The sequence below is a fragment of the Neomonachus schauinslandi genome, chromosome 16, assembly GCF_002201575.2.
Source record: "Neomonachus schauinslandi chromosome 16, ASM220157v2, whole genome shotgun sequence".
In the NCBI taxonomy this organism is placed as follows: Eukaryota; Metazoa; Chordata; class Mammalia; order Carnivora; family Phocidae; genus Neomonachus; species Neomonachus schauinslandi.
In genome coordinates, this window is record NC_058418.1 from 8,098,623 (window position 1) to 8,119,064 (window position 20,442).

Here is a 20,442-nt window from a genome sequence, read left to right on the forward strand (position 1 = left end):
CCACCCCTTTGGGGAAGAGAGAGAAAAAGCAATTTGAAGAGCAATTAAAATCTACACCATCTTTATTTTCAGTGACCTTTAGAGTTCTAAAATCATTGAATTAGTTTAACAACATTAAAGCGTGCCCTATAAAACGTGGATTGCTCATAAAGCGACTGGTGTCTAGTTCCTAAAAGCCTAGTTTATACAGGTAGTTACACACTAGAATGTTTTGTGCCTTTTCTTCCCCCACCATCTACCATCCGCTGCTGTTCTAAATGCAGCTATAAAGCTGCGGGCTTGCCAAGAAAATCAGGTATCTCAAAAGGTTTTACATTTTCTTCTGAACGCTGGTTTATAAAAAAACAGAAGAAACTCCGAGAAGGAGGGAAACAGGCAGTGGGGTGGGGGAAGAGAACAGAAGGAATAGTTACGTTGACTGGACACAGGGCCTCCCGTGACACTGGGCAACAGGGAAGGCTTTGAGGTCGGGACCGAGTGGAGCTCAGAGGAACAAAAGAGAAAAAAGCTCCAAAACACTGTGCATGCTTTAGACCACTGGGTCTTAAACTTGAAACTGCACCAGAATCACCTGAAGGGCTTTTAAAGTAAGGTTTAATGGTCAGAAGGTCTGGGGCGGGGCTGGGAATGTGCATTTCGAACAAGTTCCCAGGTGATGCGGATGCTGCTGGTCCAGGGACCACACTCGGGAGAACGACTGTTCTAGAAGCTTCTGTCTCCGTTCTCTTCCCAGGGCTCTTGCTCTCATACTGAACACAAGCCACAGGTTCCTAGCCAGTGACAAGGTGGCCTCACGGGTCAACAGGCCTGAAGAGGTTGCCCATTATCCAAAGCCACTCCCAGCCTGACTTCCTGGTCAACAGAACTTGCATTTGGTTTCATTCAGCAATGTACCTGCTCACGAGGATGAGTCACTACAAGCGGAGGCCTTTGCCCCTTGGTCAGAAACTTCCTTCCTCAGCCTCCTTTGCAGTTAAGTTGTGAACATGGGAAAGATTTTTACATTTGGATAAAGAGAGCCCTACATTGGGAAGATTATTTGCCCCTACTCCTTCTTCCTGCTTGAAAAATTGATGTGAAGCATGACGACAATGGCTGGTGCTGCAGCAGCTATTTTGAGCCCCAAAGGGAGAAAATTAAAAGAATCAGAACCCAGCAGCCTGGCAATACTGAGTTTCCCCAAATCCCTGGAATGGTCCATTAGACATCTTGTTCCAGAAGAGGATGAAAAACCTGGGTTAACTTAGGTTAAACATATACCTACTCTATGACCATAGTGAAAAGAATGTGTACAAAAACATTTTCGCAAAAATTTTCACAGCAGCCTTCTTCACAAAAGCCCTAGACTGGAAACAGCACAGGTAGATGTACACTGCCTGGTAAATGAAAAAACAAACTGTGTAACAGCCACACAGTGGACAATAAAGGGAATATACTACTGTTACCGTCCAAAAACACAGATGAATCTCAAATGCATCGTGCTGAGCAAAGGAAGCCAGTCAGAGAAGACTACCCACGATGTGATCCCTCCACGTAAAGTTCTGAGCAAGTAAAACCGGTGGGAAGAAATCAGAGGTATGGTGGCCCCAAGGGGGCAGGCGGAGGGACAGAGGGAGGGGGATCTTCCCTGATGATGGAAATGTTCTGGATCTGGATCTGGGTAATGGTTACATGGGTAATTATTTGTCAAAATTCATCATGGTGTGTACTTAAGATGTGTGCATTTTGTTGCACGTAAATTATATCCCAGTAAAGCACAGCTATTGTGTAAGAGGAAAAAAAAAAAAAGCCCATACAATCGATTCTTATTATTCATGGTAGTTATGTTCTATAAAGTTACTACGATCACTGAATTAGGGAATCCTGAACTATCACTCCTGGGGGAAATCGAGGGTTACGTCCCTGCGAGCCTCTGGTCACATTTTCATCAGGCGATCAATACGTAACCTTGTTTTATGTGTGTTTCCGTTTAAATACACCTTGTTTTATATTGCTGATTCGTTCACAATGAACTCACGGCCCACAGCACTATAACTCACGTCTGAATGAAGCTTGCCCAGCACATGTGTTTTCTACATGAGGCACTTTCCAACCTTCTCGCACTTGGGAGCGTTGGGCTGAGCCTCAGCACTAGGCTTTGGGGCATTTTTTAAACGGTGAAATCACCACCACCAAGTGGTGGTGTGAAAAACAGGGCACTAGAGGTTAGATCATGAAAGGGCACTTGTTTGCAGTATGGGAGGTGAAACAAGAAGGCAGAGTGTTTGCTTTTTTGATTTCCACTAGGAACGGGCACACAGGGAGGCTCAAATTTTTACCCCCGCTCTGCGCATGTCTGCAGACGACCAAGACAGCGTGAGGAGGACTGATGGTTAGGTTGCAAGGATGACTACAGAGCAAGCAGATGAATTCACAAATATGGCATCTGCAAATAATGAGGCTCTCCAGATTCTAATGCATGCATCCCTTACTCAGAACTTCACTTACGTATCAATTTCACTTATGTATCCTGTAGGTACAACTGTGAGGTGTACATGTAGGCAGTCCTTGTTTATAACAGCAAGATATTGGAAACAATCCACTGGTCGTCAGTAGAAAACAGGTTGAACAGAAAACTACAGTCCATCTAAACAGGGGAAGATATTTGTTAAAAAAATTTTTGTTGAAAAAATATGAATATTATTTAAGCCATCACTGGTCAGGTAAACTATTACTGGCAGCCAAATGCACACAGACCAAAAGCTACTCTGTGGTAAAAGAAAGTGCCAGGATTTGAACCCAGATTTCATGGATACCGAAGCCTGGACAGCTTTCTGATGTCCGTGAAAACCCTGGATGCCCGAGCATCTGCGGGCAGCGAGCGGCCATCCCTCCCTCCACCCTCCTGCCGTGAAATGCTTTTCTTCCTGGATTCAAGCACAGCTTTCTAATTTCTCACCAGAGCGGAGCTGTCTTCAGGAACTAGCTAACCTCGATGGCTCCAAGACACCACGCTTCCTCCTGTTTCTTAATAAATCCCCCATCCTTCCCTGGGTTTTGCAACCAGCACTGTCCATGTAAAGATGTCCATGAGCACTGCCTGGAGTGCTGCGGGGGAGTCGCTAACTGCCTTCCTGCTTCCTCTCCGGTTCCTTCTAAACTTGGTTCCCCACTCAGTGGCCAAAAAAACGATTCCATTTTATTTAAGGTTGTGTCATTCTCAGCAGCGCTGGGGAGGCAGCAGCGAAGACAACAGATATCCCTGCTCTCCTGGAGGTAACGTTCTGCTGGCAGGAGTCCAACCATGGAGACATACAACATACAGCAGAGTGGACAATGGCAAGGATGGAGGAGAAAGGTGGCGGGGGAAGGGGGTAGGGAAGGAGGGGGATGCATTTTTAGCTGAAGTGGTCAGGACATCGTCCCAGATAAGAGGTGTTTGAGCAGACGTGGAGAGAACAGAAGCGATGTGGACACACGGGGAAAGGCATCTGAGGCAGAAGGGACAGCAGATGCAAAGGCCCTGAGGTGGAAATGTGCTGGGGGTGCTTGAGCAACAGCAAGGAGGTGAAGAGGGGTCGAAGAGGCAAGGTCAAAGGCTAGGCAATGGAGGGCCCGGTGGGCCAAGGTGAGGTCCTGGGCTTATTCTGAAGGAGCCCAAGAGATAGGACGGCTCTCAACAGCGTGGGCCATGATCTGACCCGGGTTTCACAGGATCCCTCTGGCTGCTGAGTGGAAAATGGATTGCAGGAGGTAAGGACAGGGGCAGGCAGCCCAGAGGGCAGACGCAGGTGGCGGAGGAAAAAGTGAAAACTGGCCAGATTCCTGACATGATGGCAGAGCAGCAGAGTCTACGGATCAACTGCCCAGGGGGTGGTGGGGAAAGAGCAGAATCAAGGGCCCTGCAGAATCTGAGTGGGATCGGAGGGCAGAGTGGATAATTGAGGGCAGCCAGGCAGGATGTGCAAACACAGCCTTATACAAGCTCCCTGGTTTGATCTAGCACCTTCTTCAGTGAAAACATTTTTATCTAAGGTATTCTGAGGGTCCCAAAGCTACTAATTACCTGGGTTAACGCACCCTATGCAGGGCAAGGGGCGTGTGTGTGTGCGCACGCTCGGAGCCTCAGAGAGAGAAAAGGCTGCAGGGGAGCCCGCAGGCCAGAGATGTGCAGGGCCCCAAGGCTTCCTCTCATAGAAATGCCCTTTGTATCTTGTTTCAGGATCTGTCCTCACCCCCAAATCTAAACAGTTTCTAAGTTTATTTGTGACTTTGAATCCGAAAACTATCTTGGGGTATATGGTGTGAGGTAGGGATCCAATTCCATCTCTCTCCATATGGATGACTATTTTTTGTTTTGGCACCAGCTCCGTTTACTAAGAGTCAGGGGCCACTGCGGCCCCATGTCATGTCCACACACGCCCGCCTCTTGTCCTGGGCTCTCTGTTCTGTTCCATTGGTAGAACATCAATTTCTATTTATTCCCTAACCTCAGAGATAAAACAGATTCAGCTGGACGGGTAATCAATATATGGATTGATGCTGGGCAAAGGTGACAGGTGGTCAGGGGAGTGAGGTGTCTCAGGGAAGGGCACAGGATCCCCAAAGCAGGCAGCATGATGTCCCTTAGCCCGAGAATACATTCCAGAGTAAGTCGACTTATATGTATTATACCACTGACTTTTAACTAAACTAATCCTCGTAAAAGAGACAGAGGGCACAAAAAAGGGGCTCAAAAAGGGACCAAAAGATTCAAAATAAAGTACAGACACAAAAGCTCACATATCATATGATTCCATTTATATGAAATTAGATGGAGGTGATGGTTGCATAATGTGTACATATGTACTTTATAATAAACAGATGACAGTGAAGAGCTCGGACTTTGCAACCAGACCTCCTGGGTTCAAATCCCACCTCTGCCACTTAACTGATGTGTTACCTTGGGCGAGCGATTAGAGCCTCCTCGTGCCTCAGTTTCCTTCTCTGTAAAATCAGGTTACAAGTTGTGTCCACCCCACAGAGCTGTGGGCATGGAAATGAGTTGATACGTGCAAATATATCGACGCTTAGTCACACGCTTACCATTTTCATAGCTGGGAGCATAGAATCAAAAGTGCTGTGTCCTTAGCCATGCGATCAAGGTCAATATCAGCAGTAATAAGTCAAGCCGACAGTGTGTAGTACCTTTAATGTGACATGAGGAGAAGGGTACTTCACCGCTGTGGTCTTCCTTCCCCAAACCCTAACTGCCAGTCTAATCACAAGAAAAACATCAGACAAACCCCCAAGTGAGGCACGTTCTCCAAAACTCTCGACTGGTACTCCTCAAAACCAACAAGGTCATCAACAGTAAGTAAAGTCTGAGAAACTGTCACGGCCAACAGGAGCCTTGGGAGACATCATGATTAAATGCAGTGTGGTTTCCTGGACAGGATCCTGGAACAGGAACATTAAGGGAAAACTAGGGAGATCTGAATACATTCTCCAGTTGGTTGATGGCAATGGACGGTGTTGGTTTCACGGTAAAGTCGTAAGATGTGAACATTAGGGAAAACCAGGTGCAGGCTATACGAAAACTGTATTACTTTTGCAACTTTTCTGCAGATCTGAAATTATTTTTAAAAAAGAGTTTATTATAGAAACAAAAAACCTCAATGGTCTTCAATGAACCTAAAAGTGTTGGGGGTGCAGCTCCGGCCGACTTACTGAAGGCCTGAGCTGTGCCCGAGGGTCCGCTTGAATGAAGGCTCAGACACGTGGGGATCTCGGCCTTCCTGTGTGGCCTTACCAGCTTCTTTCTCCTCTGTCCGCCTGACCCTGCCCTTGTTCTCCCACAATCTCATCCCCACATAGCAGCTAAAGGGCTCACGTGAGAACCTCAGTCAGCCCAGGTCCCTCCTCTGCTCAGAGCCCTCCCGGGACTCCTGCCTCCCTCAGTAAAAGCCCAAGTCCCTGCCATAGCCCTACAGGCTCTGCACCATCTGCCCCCACTTCCTGTCACTGTCTCCCACACTCTGCCCCTCATCTATGACCCTCCAGCCACACCAGCCTCCTCGATACGGCTCTACCACACCAGGCACAAGCCTCCCACAGGACCTTTGCACATGCTGCTTCCTGTCTGGTAGGCATTTGTCCTTACCTCCTTTTCTGTCACCAGGTCAGTAAGACTCAACCCGATTCCGTCTACAACTGCAATCCCTACCCGCCCCCTCGGCACTTCCACCTCCTTGCTTTGCTTTCCTTCACAGCGCTGATTACTATCTGATGTGCTGTAAACGTGATTTATCTTATCTGCTGCCTGTCTCCGCCAGGAGGGGGTGAGCCCCGGGTCTGTTTTGTTCACTTTGTGTAAACTCTGATGGAATGGCTGAGGCGGACCATTCTCAGCAGCCACAGCAAATGCTCAAGAGTGTAGGCGCCTGACTCACGACTGACCAGGGCTGCGGGGGGCGCGGGGAGGGGGGACCGATGCCTAGGCTGGCCAGAGACCCACGGGGCCGGGCTCAGAATGGAGGACTGGCCACTGGGTGGGAGGGAGGCCCGAGGGACCCAGAAGAAACCTGTCAGCATGAGCTGGAGAGGAGGCAAGAGGTCATGGGGGGGATGTCACAGCCCGAGTGACCACTGTGGTCTCAGATGAGACCGATCTGTGGGGGAGGGTGGTGAACTTGGGCTTCAGCACAGAGAGCTGCTCAGAGGAGGCGAAGAGAGCAGAAGTGAGCTGGGGCGGAGGCGCGGGAGGGAAGGGCACTCTGGAGAGACAGAGGGTGAGCAAGAGGAACAGACACAGAGAAGGTGGGCACATCTCCCCAGGTCAGTGCAGGACACTCCACAGGACTTGTTTGCCTCTCCCACCCTGTGCACCAACCCAGGAGGCAGATTAATCCAGTCACAGTCTACACCCATGGTACCTGCCCACTCAATGCCAGGAGCCACCACAATAAGGAGGGCAATCAGAACTCCGGGCAAATGTGCAGACTGCCCCCTAGGGGGCGACAGCACCTCCTGTGAACTGTGTCAAGCCCAACAGGACCCCCAGGCAGCGCCTCCCTGTCTACACTGACCGCATGGGTGTCTGGTGCTTGGGCACCATGAAAGAGAACATTTGTTAAGTCTATAGAGCAAGGGTGAAAGAGCTAAAACCAGCTGCAAGGACCACAATCAAGGCTTTCAGTCCTCATCCAGGAAGGATTCTAGAACACGTGACATGGGACACGCATGTGTCAAGAAGGTAGGGGAGCCTACGGATAACCTCCACCTGGCATCACATGGAGCCTGGGGCTACTCTCCGTGTAATTCCGCCCTTATGAATAATGGCAGATGTGGACCAGAGGGCATGTTCTAGAATGTTCACAGCACCCCTGAACCAGGAACAACCCAGATGCCTCATCAACGGGAGAGCACGTGAATACACTGTGGTAGAGCCACACCGTGGAATACCACACAGCAGCGATAAAGGAACAACACTACTGATCTACTCACAAGGAAGAACCTTCAAAAACATGACGTGGAGCAAAAGGAAACACCATCGTAGGATTTCATATGTCCAGTACAAACCCAGGCAACACTAAACTATGGCGTTATCATGGGGATGGAGGCTCCTGGTGGGGGATGTAGAGGTCGGGAAGGGAGGTACAGCATGTTCTGCTTCTCATCTGGGAGCTGGTTGTTGAGTGCGTCCAACCCATGAAAATTCATCCAGCTGCACGCTTAGGATGTGCACACTTTTCAGGACAATTCAACAAAAAGATCCCCCAGAAGGGAAGAAAACACCCTCACACCCTCGTCTACTCCTGAAAGGATGCAAAATGGTGCAACCGTGTGCCACACTGGCTGTTCGTCCAAACGTTAAACGTACAGCTACCCTACGACCCAGCAATCTCACTCCCGGTAGATGCCCAGGAGCGGTGAGAACACACGTCCGCAGAAAAACCCCTACGTGGACGTTCAGAGCAGAATTCTCCGTAACAGCTCCGAAAGTGGTAACAAACCAAGTGCTCATAAATGGATGAACAGAGAAACAAACCGTGGTACATCCACACAGCGGGTATTACTTAGCAAGAAAACAGGAAAGGCATCCTGACCCACGCTACGAAACCATCGTGCAAAGTGAAAGAAGCCAGAGGCGAAAGACCACCCTGTTTTATGGCACCACTTAAACACAATGTCCAGAATAGACACATCCACTGAGACAGAAAGTACATCAGTGGTTGCCAGGTGTTGGGCAGACAGGACGGATGCGAGGGCAGCTAAGGGGCTCAGGGCTGTTTCTTCAAGTGAGGAAAATGTTCTACAATTTGCGTAGAGCTAATGATGGTTACACAACCCTGCAAATGTATCATAAACCATAGAATTGTATGCTTTCCATGGCTGAGTTGTATGGCATGTGAATTTTATCTCAGTAAAACTGTTGTTGTTTTTTTTAAATATCTATGGGGGGCTCCTGGCTGGCTCAGTCGGTTAGGCGTCTGCCTTCGGCTCAGGTCATGATCCCAGGATCCTGGGATCGAGCCCCGCGTCGGGCTCCCTGCTCGGCGGGAAGCCTGCTTCTCCCTCTCCCACTCCCCCTGCTTATGTTCCCTCTCTCGCTGTGTCTCTATCAAATAAATGAATAAAATCTTAAAAAAAAAAAAGAAAAGAAAAAGTAGGGGTGCCTATTCAGTGGCTCCGTCAGCTAAGCGACTAACTCTTGATTTAGTCTCAGGTCATGATTTCAGGGTCGTGGGATCAACCCCTGTGTCAGGCTCTGCGCTGGGCATGGAGCCTGCTTAAGATTCTCTCTCTCCCTCTCCCTCTGCTCTTCCTCCCTCTCCCCTGTGCGTGCAGGTCTCTCTAGAGAAAAAAAAAAAGTAGAAAAGAAAGTAACTATGTATAAAAATATTCCTAGACCCTTTATTTCACAATTCAAAAGAGGAAAAGTAGCAAATACCTACTGACCACCTCAAGGCACCTGTTTAACCCATTTTACACAGTGACAACTGACCACGCCCCTGGTCACAGAACGGGTCTGCCTGGAAGCTGGGCTCCCAGCTCTCTCGTGGCTGGTTCCTCCTAAGACCCTGCTCTGCTCCCAGAGGGAAGCAGGAGGAACCAGCATGGGGGTGCCTGGGACAGACCTCTGACCTCTCCTTTGTCTCCTTCCACTTCGCTGAAAGCATCCATTCATTCACTCAAAATTAAGAAGTATTTCCCAGAGCCACATTACACCTGCATTTCTTCAGCGATCTCCCCACTGGTCTCTCTGCCCCCACCCCACTAGCATCTGGTTAGAACATGAGTCGGCTCATGTCCCTCGTCTGCTGAGAACCCTCATGTTCCTGTCTCACTTGGAGAAAAGCAAAGTCCTCGCTGTGGCCCACAAGACCCCACAAGATCTGCCACTGTACCCTCTGCCCTCATATCCTGCTCTCTCCCCTCGGCTTGCTCAGCTTCCGCCACATGGACCTCCTCAATAGTCTTCAAACACACCAGGCACCGACCTGTCTCAGGGCCTTTGCACTGACTCTTCCCTCTGCCTGGATTGCTCTGCCCCAAAAACCCACACGGCCTCTCCCCTAACCTCCCTCAGGTCTCTACACAAATGTCAACCTCAGTGACCTCACCTTCCCTGACTACTCTATTTAAAAAGTGCAGCCCAACCCCCTGCACCCTGATCCCTCTTCTCCTGCTTTATCTGTTAGGAACACTTATTGACATCTGACATAGTAAATATTTTATAGGCTTATCTTGTTTATTGTCGGTCTCTGAAGTAGACACTTGAGAAATATTTGTTAAATATTGGGTAACTGTGTACAGTTGTGCAGGTTGTACACTGCACAATCCCCCGACCCTTCCCCCCTGCTCTCCCCTGGGGAGGCAGTCCCATCTTAGGACACTGTAGATTTGTGTATACATATGACCACAATTTTCTGGCAGATGGCAGAAAAGGGTCATGAGAAAGGGGCATCTGTTTTTAGTTCCACAAAAGCACCACATGGGCTCATGGAGGCCTGAGCTAAATAAATAGGCAAACTGCTGCTTCAGATGCAGCCAGAAAGCACCACACACGCCCAGACTGCGTGGGTTCAGATCCTACTCTGCTATTCAAGCACCTGTCTAACCTTGGGCAAGTTACTTCTCTCTGTACCTCTGTTCTACCTTGGGTCTACAGGAACAGTAACACCCCCACGATACGGTGTGAGGCTTAAACGAATCAATACATACAAAGTACATGACCTGTGGCTCAGAGGACGTGCTGGAGAAGTGTGCACTATTATCATAGTAGCTATTGTTCTCAAATCCCCAGGCTCAAGTTTCGAAAAATACAACTTGGGGCGGGGTGGGGGGATCCGATCTTAGGCGCAATGTGCTTCAGCCGGGTTTGTGCTGGGCTGAGCCGCCCCGTGGGCTTTGGGTTCCGAGCCACCTCGAGGGGCTCTGGGGACCTAGGGAGAGTTCCAGCGAGGACCCAGCCCTACTCACCGAGGTTCTGATCTCCTCCCAGGGACAGTGGAGGATGCTGGTGTCCACATAGTGGGGCGGAAACCCCAGCTCCAGGGGCACAACCTCTCAGCGGGCATTCCCGGACCCATGATGTGCCCGCCTGGCCGGTTCCCAAAACGCCCCTAGACCGAGCTCGACTTCCCGAATTTTCCTCCTGTCTTTAGCTCTCTACGTCATTCTAGTCAACTGTGCAAGAATGAGTGCCCCAAGGGCAAGGGGGAAAAAGCAGATCGATTGGGAGGAAATATGCCAAAACACTAACGAGGCTGCGCTACCCGGAGAAATAGAATTACGAATCACTTTTGTGTTCTCAGCATTTCTAGAACTTTGGATATTCCAGTGTCGCCCCCGTCTTTCCTCTTTTGTTCCTTCTAATGATCTTGTGCTTTTTTTTTTTTCTGTTGAGAAACTGTGTTTTGCTTTCACTTTTTCTGGAAACCGCATGCCCCCCAAACACACTCATTGTAAGTGCCACAGATCGTCCCCAACTGAAACGTGCCAGCCGCCGGGATGGGAACAAGATGAGCTCAGGCTGGCCAAGTGTCCCTTTGAAAGGAAGAACCTCATGGTGCTCAAGAGAGCAGGTTCTGAAAATCTGAATATCTGAATCTCACAGGAAGGAACCAGAAGTCAAACCCCCTCAACAGAGGCACCTTCTACAAGATAGGACCTTTCCAAAAGGCAATGTCACAGAACACAAAGAAAAGCTGAGAAAAGCCTCCCAACTGAAGGAAGGGAAAGAGATAAGAGGGCTAAAATGCAATGCGTGATCCCAAACAGGATCCTCTTGGTGGGGGGGGATCCAGCTATTCGGGGCGTTACTAGGACAACTGACAAAAACCAGAATACAAAGAATAGTAGAGCAGATAACAGCGCTGGGTCAATGTTCAACCAGGAGCACCTGATCACTATCCTGGGCTTACGTAAGAGAATATCCTCAGTCTTCGGAAACACACATCAAAGTGTCAAGGGCCAAAAAAGCACCTGGTACCTTTCCTAATCTCCAGCGGCTTACGTGTGTGTGTGTGTTGTGTGTGTGTGTGTGTGTAGAGTTCAGGTCAGACTGGCCCATTTTCCAGATGAGAGCACTGAGACTCATGGGCAGAATACCTTTTGCACCACTGGCCCACAGAACAAGAGAAAAGGAGGGTGAGGAAGGAAATGCGGTAAAATGTCACAAGCCGGCGAATCTGGAGAAAGATTTCTCTGTATGTGTTATTTTTGCCACTTGTCTTGAGCTTTGAAATTTTCTTCAAAATAGAAAGTCCGGCTGGCTCTGGGGCCATGCTGCCTGGATCTGCCCCTCGCTCTGTCCCTCTCGGCTGGGCAACATGGAGTCAGTGACTCGCCCTCTCTGTGCCTCGGTTTCTGTGTCTATAAAACAGACTCAGAGGCCAGTGGTGTTCTGCTTGAACATGCATAGGGGTGTTTTACTGCCAATCTGCATTCCAACGGGGCTTAAATATTCTTGCCATGACCCCTGCTTATGGAGCTGTTGCAGGATTTAATGAGTCCACACGCAAAAGACATCAAATGCTCAAAGTTAACTGTTATCACAATGAGTGAACCAAGGCAATGAAAATGGGTGCTTCGTTCGCTTCTCCTTTGTCTCTCTGTCCATGGACACCTACCAGGGGGGCTGGTCCCTGTCTGGTGCTGGGGAGCTTGGTGATAGCACCATGAGTGGCCCCAGGGACCGTGAGACAGGGTCCTGTGTCCTTGGAAGTGGGTGCCCCTGCAGGGCCTGGACTGAGCCCCATTCAACTGTGTCACTCTGACAGCCAGCAAACCAGAAGCCCCAGATATAGATCTGCTTTACACAGAGTTCCTTCTGTGGGCCAAATTTTGGAAAGCCAGAGATGTGTTCTGTAAGAGACTCCCAGGTTTCCAGCTCTTCTTGAAAAACTGGAATATTGGCCCTGGAACGAGAAGTGAGCAGCGCCTGACCCCTTTCGACAAAGGACAGGGATGCAGCCCAGAGAAAGAAACTGACCACCCGATAAAGAAGATGACAAACAACCTGATTTCAGAACAAAATAAGATCGACAAGGGGCACATAAGCCAACGGAGAGGTTCAACCTCTGTAGTCAGCAGGAGATTTAAATTGCGACCATAATGAGATACCACTAGGTACCCAACAGAATGTCTAAAATGAAACGGACGGACGCTACCGCGTGGTGGTTAATGATGTGGAGCCCCTGGAACTCTTCAGCCTTGCTGGGGGTAACGCAAACCATCACAGCCTCTTTGAAAAACAGTGGGGCCGTTTCAACTCCAATTAAACACATTCTTATCTGCCTTAGTCATTCTACTCGGAGGTGTTTACCCAAGAGAAATGATACCATGTGTCCACACAGAGATTACTACATGAGAGTTCACGGCAGCCCCACTGGTCAGGGCCAAACACTGGAAATAACCCAAAGGTCCACCAGCAGGTGAACGGATACACAAATTGTGACCTGCCCGCACCATGGGATCCCACTCAGCCACGAACGGAAGCAAACGACTGACAAATCCATCACGGACGGATCTCAAAATCACTCTGCTGAGTGGCAGAAGCCAGACGTAAGAAGAGTGCATGCTGTGTGAATCCGCTTATATCCAATTCTAGGAAAGGCAAATCAAATCTATTGTTACAGAAAGAAGATTTCACTGCCTGAGCCCAGGAGGCGGGGAGCACTGATTGCAAGAAGGCAGGAGGGACTCTTTGGGGAAGGCAAATGTTGTGTCTTGACTGTGATGGTGGTTTACAGGATGGTACTATTTGTCAAAACGCAGCGATAGTACTCTTAAAATGGATGTATCACATTGTACATAAATTATATCTCCGTAAAGTTCATTAAAAAAAAAAAAAAACAGACTCTGGTCTGTCTGGCTCCAATCCTGGCTCCAATGCTTACTGGCTGTGACTTGGGGCAAGTGTCTTCACTTCTCTGTCTCAGAGCCTTTGCACTTGCTGTTCTTGTTGCCGGGAACACCCTTCCTGCAGACAGCAACAGGGCTGGCCCCCTCGCTTTCAGGTCTTTGCTCCAATGTCAGCTTTTTGGGGGAGGGCTGGTTAAAATGACCACTTGCACCACCAGCCCTCTCCTCCCACTTTCCCTATTTCGGTTTTTTCCCACAGCACTCAGCACCTTCTGAGGGGTCCTATCATGGGTCCCCACCAGCAAGCCAGCTCCCCAAGGGCAGGGACCTTCGTCTAGTTCGTGGCATAGCCTCCTCCTAGAATACTGCCTGGCAGATCACAGTCACTCTGTAAAAAAACTTTAGAAGTAAACAAAGGGATACATACTACTCCCATGTGGGGACGTGAGTTATAAACACTGATAAAGGAAAAAAGTGCACTTCATGATCACCCTGTCCAGGAACCGATGATCAGAGAGGTGAAGACACTGACTCCAGGTCACTCAGCAAGTAAGGCATGGAGCTGGGGTCCCCCTGCCGCCCCAGGGCAGTCTGACTCCATCAACTGCCTTCACTGGATCCTGCACTCTGCCCCAGGGGAGGGCGTGATCGAGGACCTCCAAGAGACCCAGATTTCATGCCCTGAGTAACAGGGGGCAAGAGGGATTGGGGGTTTCTGTATAAGAAGACTACTCCGTCAAGACTAGGCACCGCGAGGCTGAGAGACCAGGGCCAGATTGGAAACCGATCAGAATTCATAACACACAGCTCCCCCCCGCCCCACGAAAAGACGCTCCACATCATCAGCCGTCAGGGCCACGCAAATCAAAACCATAATGAGACACCACTTCACACCCACTAGGATGATTATAATAAAAAAGATGGATAAATTAGAGTCCTCATGACTTGTTGATGGAAATGTAAGAGTGCAGCCATTGGAGAAAACATCTGGCGGGTGGGTGGTTGCTCAGGAAGCCAACAGAGAGTTAGCGTATGACCCAGCAATCCCACTTACAGGCGTACATATCCACGCGAGAAGTGAAAACACAGGTCCACACACGTGCTCGTGCATGAATATTCACAGCGGCATGATTCACGACAGCCAGAAAGCAGAAACGATGCATGTGCTCCTTGACCGATGGGTGGGGAAGCAACAGGCGGCAAATCCACACAGTGGAATATTATTCAGCCAGAAAAAGGAAGGCAGGACTGATCTGCCGCTATGGCATGGATGAACCTCGGAAACACCACGCTGAGCAAAGGAGGCTGGATTAAAGAGACTGGGTGGGGGCACCTGGGTGGCTCAGTCATTAAGCGTCTGCCTTCAGCTCGGGTCATGATCCCAGGGTCCTGGGATCGAGCCCCACATCGGGCTCCCCGCTCCGCGGGAAGCCTGCTTCTCCCTCTCCCACTCCCCCTGCTTGTGTTCCCTCTCTCGCTGTGTCTCTCTCTATCAAATAAATAAATAAAAATCTTAAAAAAAAAAGATAAAGAGACTGGGTGTTGCAGGAATCCATTTATATGAAATCTCCAGAACAGTGGCAAATCTACAGAAACAGAAAGCAGATGCAGGGCTGCCAGGAGCTCCCAGGGCAAAAGGCAGGACTTGGGGAAATGAGGGCACGAGAAGTGAATGTAGGCTTCTTTCTGGGGTGACAGAATATTCTAGAATCTGATGTGGTGATGGTTGCGCAACCCTATGACTATACTAAAAAAAAAATCACTGAATGGTGCACCTCAAAAGGGTGAATTTTAATGGCATGCAAATTACATCTCCATTTACAAAAATGTAAAAAAAAAAAAAAAGGCATATCCCTTGATGATACCAAACGACTTTTAATTTTCTTAGGTTTGATAATGTGGTGGTGGTCACGTAAGAAAATGCTTATTTTTGTTCTTTAAATACATACTAAAGTATGTAACATTAAAATGACAAGAGATCTGGGATTTGCTTTAAAATCCTTCAACAACAACAAAACAGAGATCGATAAAGCCAGCATGGCCAAATCTGGATGTACGTGGAACTCGGGGATACAAGGAACGAGAGTTTATTACGCTGCTGTCTCCACTTTCAGGTACATCTGGAAATTTTCATAATTTTTTTTTTTTTTAATTTGCCCCCAACAATTCCAACTCTGGGATTTTAACTTACAGCTCTACTTGCATTCATGCAAATCAACACTGTACAGTTACTCAGTGTCACCTTGTTTCTAAGAGACTGGAGCTAACCTAAATATCCAGCAAAAGGTCACTGGTTCAGTAAGTTAGGGCCCTTGGATGGGATACTATGCAGCTGTGACAGGCCCTGAAGTTGATAAGTTAGAACCTCCAGGATATATTATTAAAGGCAAAGGGCAGAGCAATGTTAGAATACCGTTATTAGTGCCTCAAAAAAACGTGTGTGTGTGCGTGCATATGCCCGTGTGTGATGCTTACATGTGCACAGAACATCTCTTGGGAAAGAAGTCTAAAAACTATAAGTGTTTGGGGCACCTGGGTGGCTCAGTCGGTAACACGTCTGCCTTCGGCTCAGGTCACGATCCCAGGGTCCTGGGATCGAGCCCCACGTGGGGCTCTCTGCTCGGCGGGGAGCCTGCTTCTCCTTCTCCCTCTCCCTCTCCCTGCCTCACTGCCTACTTGTGCTCTCTCTCTGTCAAATAAATAAAACCTTAAAAAAAAAAAACTATAAGCATTTTACCTCCAGGAAGAGGATAGCTGGGAGTTGGGGGGAGAGAGGGAGACGTTCCACTAGAAATCTTTGCTACCATTTGAGTTTTTGTACTTGGGCATGTGTTCCCGCTGCTCCCAAAAATACATAATAAACACATACATTTTTAAAAAGCCCCAAAGAAAAGCTGTTTCCTAAGCATGGCCATGTCCCCACACATCTCCCCTGGGGCTGGATTAGAAGGATCAGGTTGTCCCTTCTGCTCCTTCCCCTGGGTGGGCAATGGGCACCAGACTGGGGCTGAGGCCTCCCTCCAGGGAGAGCAGAAATGACCCATGGGCCCGCCCAGGGCTCCCGGGGAACGATTTCCAGACTCATACTCCCTTGGCTGAGGCTGGGGAGAGGGAGATACAATACAGAAAGAACTGGAGGAAGAGAAAGGAGAAGAAGAAGGGGGAGGAGGGCAAGGGAAGAGGGGGAGGAGGAGGCCTGAGTGCCTGCAAGAACAAAGCAAGGACAGGCCTGGGCAGGAAGCTGCTAGAAAGGCCAGCCCCCACCTCGGCAGAAGAAATGGCCACCAAGGAGCTTTATTCATAAGCGACAACAAACTGGAAAACTACCCAAATGTCCATCAGCTGATGAATGGAGAGACGCAGTGTGGTAGATCCATACAATGGAATGTTATTCGGCCATAAAAAGGAGAGAGGCCCTAACACGCGCTTACAACACAAGTGAACCTGGGGACGTCACGCCGAGGGAAAGCAACCAGACACAAAAGGCCACATAGTGTAGGATCCCGTGTATAGGAAATGTCCAGAGCAGGCAGAGCCGCAGAGATGGAAAGCAGATTAGTGGCTGCCAGGGGGTGGGGGGAGAAATTAAGTACAGAGTTTCCTTCTGGGTGATGAAAATGTTCTAGAACTAGATTGTGGTCACAGTTGCACAACTCTGTGAATATACTAAAAACCACTGAATTGTACACTTGAAAAAAAAGGAGACGTTTACAGCATGCAGGTAGCTCAAATGTGAAAAAGAAAATGAAAAGAGAAAAACAACAACAACAGGAATGAACACAGTGATGAAAGGTGACCGTACGGGCGGGCCTTAAGAACATTCCGGTGAGTGAAAGAAGCCAGGTGCAGAAGGCCACACAGTGTGGTGTTCCACGAAATGTAGGATTTACGTGAAATCTTCAGAAAGGCAAATCCATAGAGACAAAAAGCAGATTAGCGGGTGCCAGGGGCGAGTGGGGAGAATAGGGAGTCACTGCTTCATGAGTGTGGGGTTTCCTTTTGGGGCGATGAAAACGTTCTGGAACTGGAGAGTGGCGAATATCCTAAAAACCACTGGATTGTACAACTCTAAGTGGATGAGTTTTATGGTATGTGAATTAGGTCTCGATAAGCTGTTTAAAATTTTAAGTGGAGGAAAAAAAAAAGAAACTGATCACATGACCCACTTCACCACCCCAACCTGACTCTTCATCCCAGCCTGTACACTCACTTGGGGCATCTCCTGTCAGCGTAGCCCCCAACCACCCAAACACACAGGCCTGGTCAAGAATGGCAGAACCGGAACCCCCACCTCCAGTCCCGGTTGTATTTCCTGGGACCTCCTTACGTGATGCAGGGATACCCCTGCAAAGCCATCCTGGGTTGCTTTCCTTCTGTACCCACAGTTGGTAGAGGCGCCACGAGGGTGGGCACCAAGTTTCGGCCTCATATTCTCCCCCCACAACCCGAGCCAAAAATGGGCAAGAAGACATAGAAACCACAAAGGAATGTGAAATGTGCCTGCTTTGTAGAATTTCCTAAGCGCAAAATGCTGATTTCAGAAGCATAAATACCTTTATACTGCAACAAAACAAAACACGGACATGGTTATACTTCGCTAAAAAGTAAACACACACACACAGGAAACCAGCCTTGAGGGACAGGACCAGCGGGGACCCCTCCCCCGTTCTCCCCCCCCATCCCCCGCCATCTACCACCACCTGCTCTTTGTGGTGCCTCAGGAGGTTAAATTGATAAGAGGTCAGGTTTAAGTCTGGTACCAAGGAGGGAGGAGGGAAAAACCACATTGCTCGTAAGCAATTCTTTTTTTTCCACAGAGCTCCTGGGAAGGGTTTCCCCGGCTCTGGTTTCTGTCCTTCCCAACGGGGCCCCCCCACCTTGTCCTTCCAGCGCAACACCCTGCACTTTCCCACTGGGTGGAGAGAAAAACACAACCAAACACCTTTGACTCATTCCCTCCACAACACATACCTAGTGAGCACCTACTGCACCCTGGGAGACCCCCCCAGTAAAGAAGCACACCACACCTTCATAAACAAATTCATCTATAACGTAATCTCAGCTGGTGGTAAACGGCTAGGAGGAGATCATAATACAGGATGAGGGAGAGATGGGGAAAGGGAGGTTTCAATTTTAAAATTGGGTCCTGGACAGAGGTGACATTGAAGCAGAAACTAGAATGAAGTAAGAAGAGAGCCATGCAAATATGTGGGGGAAAGCACCTCAGAGGGCTGAGGGAACAGTAAGTGCAAAGGCCCCGAGGCAGGAAAGTGCCCGGTCGGCTCCAAGAACAACTAGATCACTGTGTGGTGCGTACAGGGCATTAGTAATGATGTTAGAAAGAGAGTGGGGGTGGGGAAGAGGCATGGGAGGACTGTGGATTTTGTTCTAAGTGCTCTCAAACTGGGGTTGGGACCCATGGGGCACGAGGCAGTCCTCTGAGGAGCCCAGAAGTTGCCCATACAGTTCAAGTCAAACAGCTAATCCAGATGCCCCATCCCCTAGTACTGAGTCCTTCCCATCCAGTCCACTGGCTACACCAGCATCAACAAAAACACACCCACTGTGGTGAAGGCTGTTGTGTGTTCCCCCAAAACCACGTTTTCCTCCTAGGCGCGCTGCAGGACTACATTTCCCAGCATCCCTTGTAGCTGGGTGTGGTCACGTGAGTGCACTCCCGCCACCGGGAAGCAGGTGGAAGCAACATGGGCACTTTCCAGGCCCGGCACATGACCTATTCCTCCATCCTTCCTCATCCACGGCGGGCCCCAGACTTAGGGGAGGGCAGAGCCACAAGAGGGAAGGAGTCTGGTTCCTCAGTTCCTCCCAGGAGGCTGCCCGACAAGAAACACCCTCGCTGGTCTATAACATACGCAAGAAGAAAATTTTATCATCTTGAGCCTCCGCGAATAAAGGGCTATTTGTCACAGCGGCTAGCAGGACCCCCGCTAACTCACATACCCACCAAACGAAGGCTGATCAACTTGGCAGCCTGCTCGAATGAGGAACCTCTTGCAGAAGTTCCAGAAAGGGAAGAGAGGGCAGGGGAAACTGAGTCTCTGCATGCTTCAGGGTCTAAGAGGTGTGCCCAACTCAGAAGAGCCTACAGCAAAGCTTCAGGGCCGCAGTTGGGGCCCAGGACTTAAGTGTCCCCAAGATGCTCTCAGCCGTGTCAAGTTTGTCTTTTGAAAAGAAACGTCAACTCCATGATCAAAGCTCAGCTTATATCCCCAGCCCGATACCACACCAAGGATGAGAGCCCCAATTTATGAACCACCAGTACCATTCCCAAGGTACTGGGCTACCCCGACGACCCAGCATAGTAGCTCCCTTTATCCCACAGGTGAGGAAAGCTGACACCCACAGCCGCTAACCTGACAACAGGAACTGCGGGTCACCACAGATGTGCCGGGCAGGCATTTAAATACTCAATTTATCTATGGGCCCCAGGAGGTGGGAGCCTAGAAGAGAAGCTCAGTGAGGCCAAGGACTGTACCTGGCACTGGGAGGTGTGTAGGGAATACCAGTTGAATAAATGAACAAACAAATAGTTCCCTATTTTCCCTTTTCCCAGATGAGGCAATGAGGCTCAGAGAGGGCATGTCACTGACTTGAGGTCACCCAGCAAATGGGTGAGGGGACCAGGTTTCGGGTCAAGATCCAACCCCAAGCACTTGCCCTGCTGACTCTGCCAGTCTGTTTCTAATGCCCCTCACCCCCAATCCAGAGCCTGACCTGGACCAGCTAAAAGCCTCAGGGCCTTTTCTTAACTGTTCTCAACTACCCCCCCCCCCGACCCCTGCCACCCCCACCCCAGTACACTTTCCTTCAGCTCATTCACATCCTCCCAAGTTCCTTGCTCACTAAGTATTCATCCATTCAGCAATTAAGGACTAAGACGCATGTGTGCCAGGCTCTGTTCTAGAAACCACGGGGAGTTGGGGGGGGGGGGGGGGGGGGGGCAGAGAACGGCCATGAACAAAACAAAGATCCCTGTTCACCCAAAGCTTACGCTTTTGACCAGGGTGAGGATGGACACAGAAAAGAAGGGTAATATAACATATTATACTACATATTTACAAGTTAAACTTCCATGTATTTAATTTCTATCTA

At 49.3% G+C, this 20,442-nt stretch overlaps 1 protein-coding gene across 1 annotated transcript in view; it reads right to left on the minus strand.

The window, feature by feature from the left end:
* BICRA (BRD4 interacting chromatin remodeling complex associated protein) overlaps positions 1-10,686 on the minus strand; it is a 47,050-nt gene extending 36,364 nt beyond the window's left edge. Inside the window, exon 1 of the mRNA XM_044921980.1 lies at positions 10,444-10,686. The gene's annotated coding sequence lies outside the window, so the exon portion shown is untranslated. The remainder of the gene's footprint in view (positions 1-10,443) is intronic.
* Positions 10,687-20,442: the final 9,756 nt, after the last annotated feature.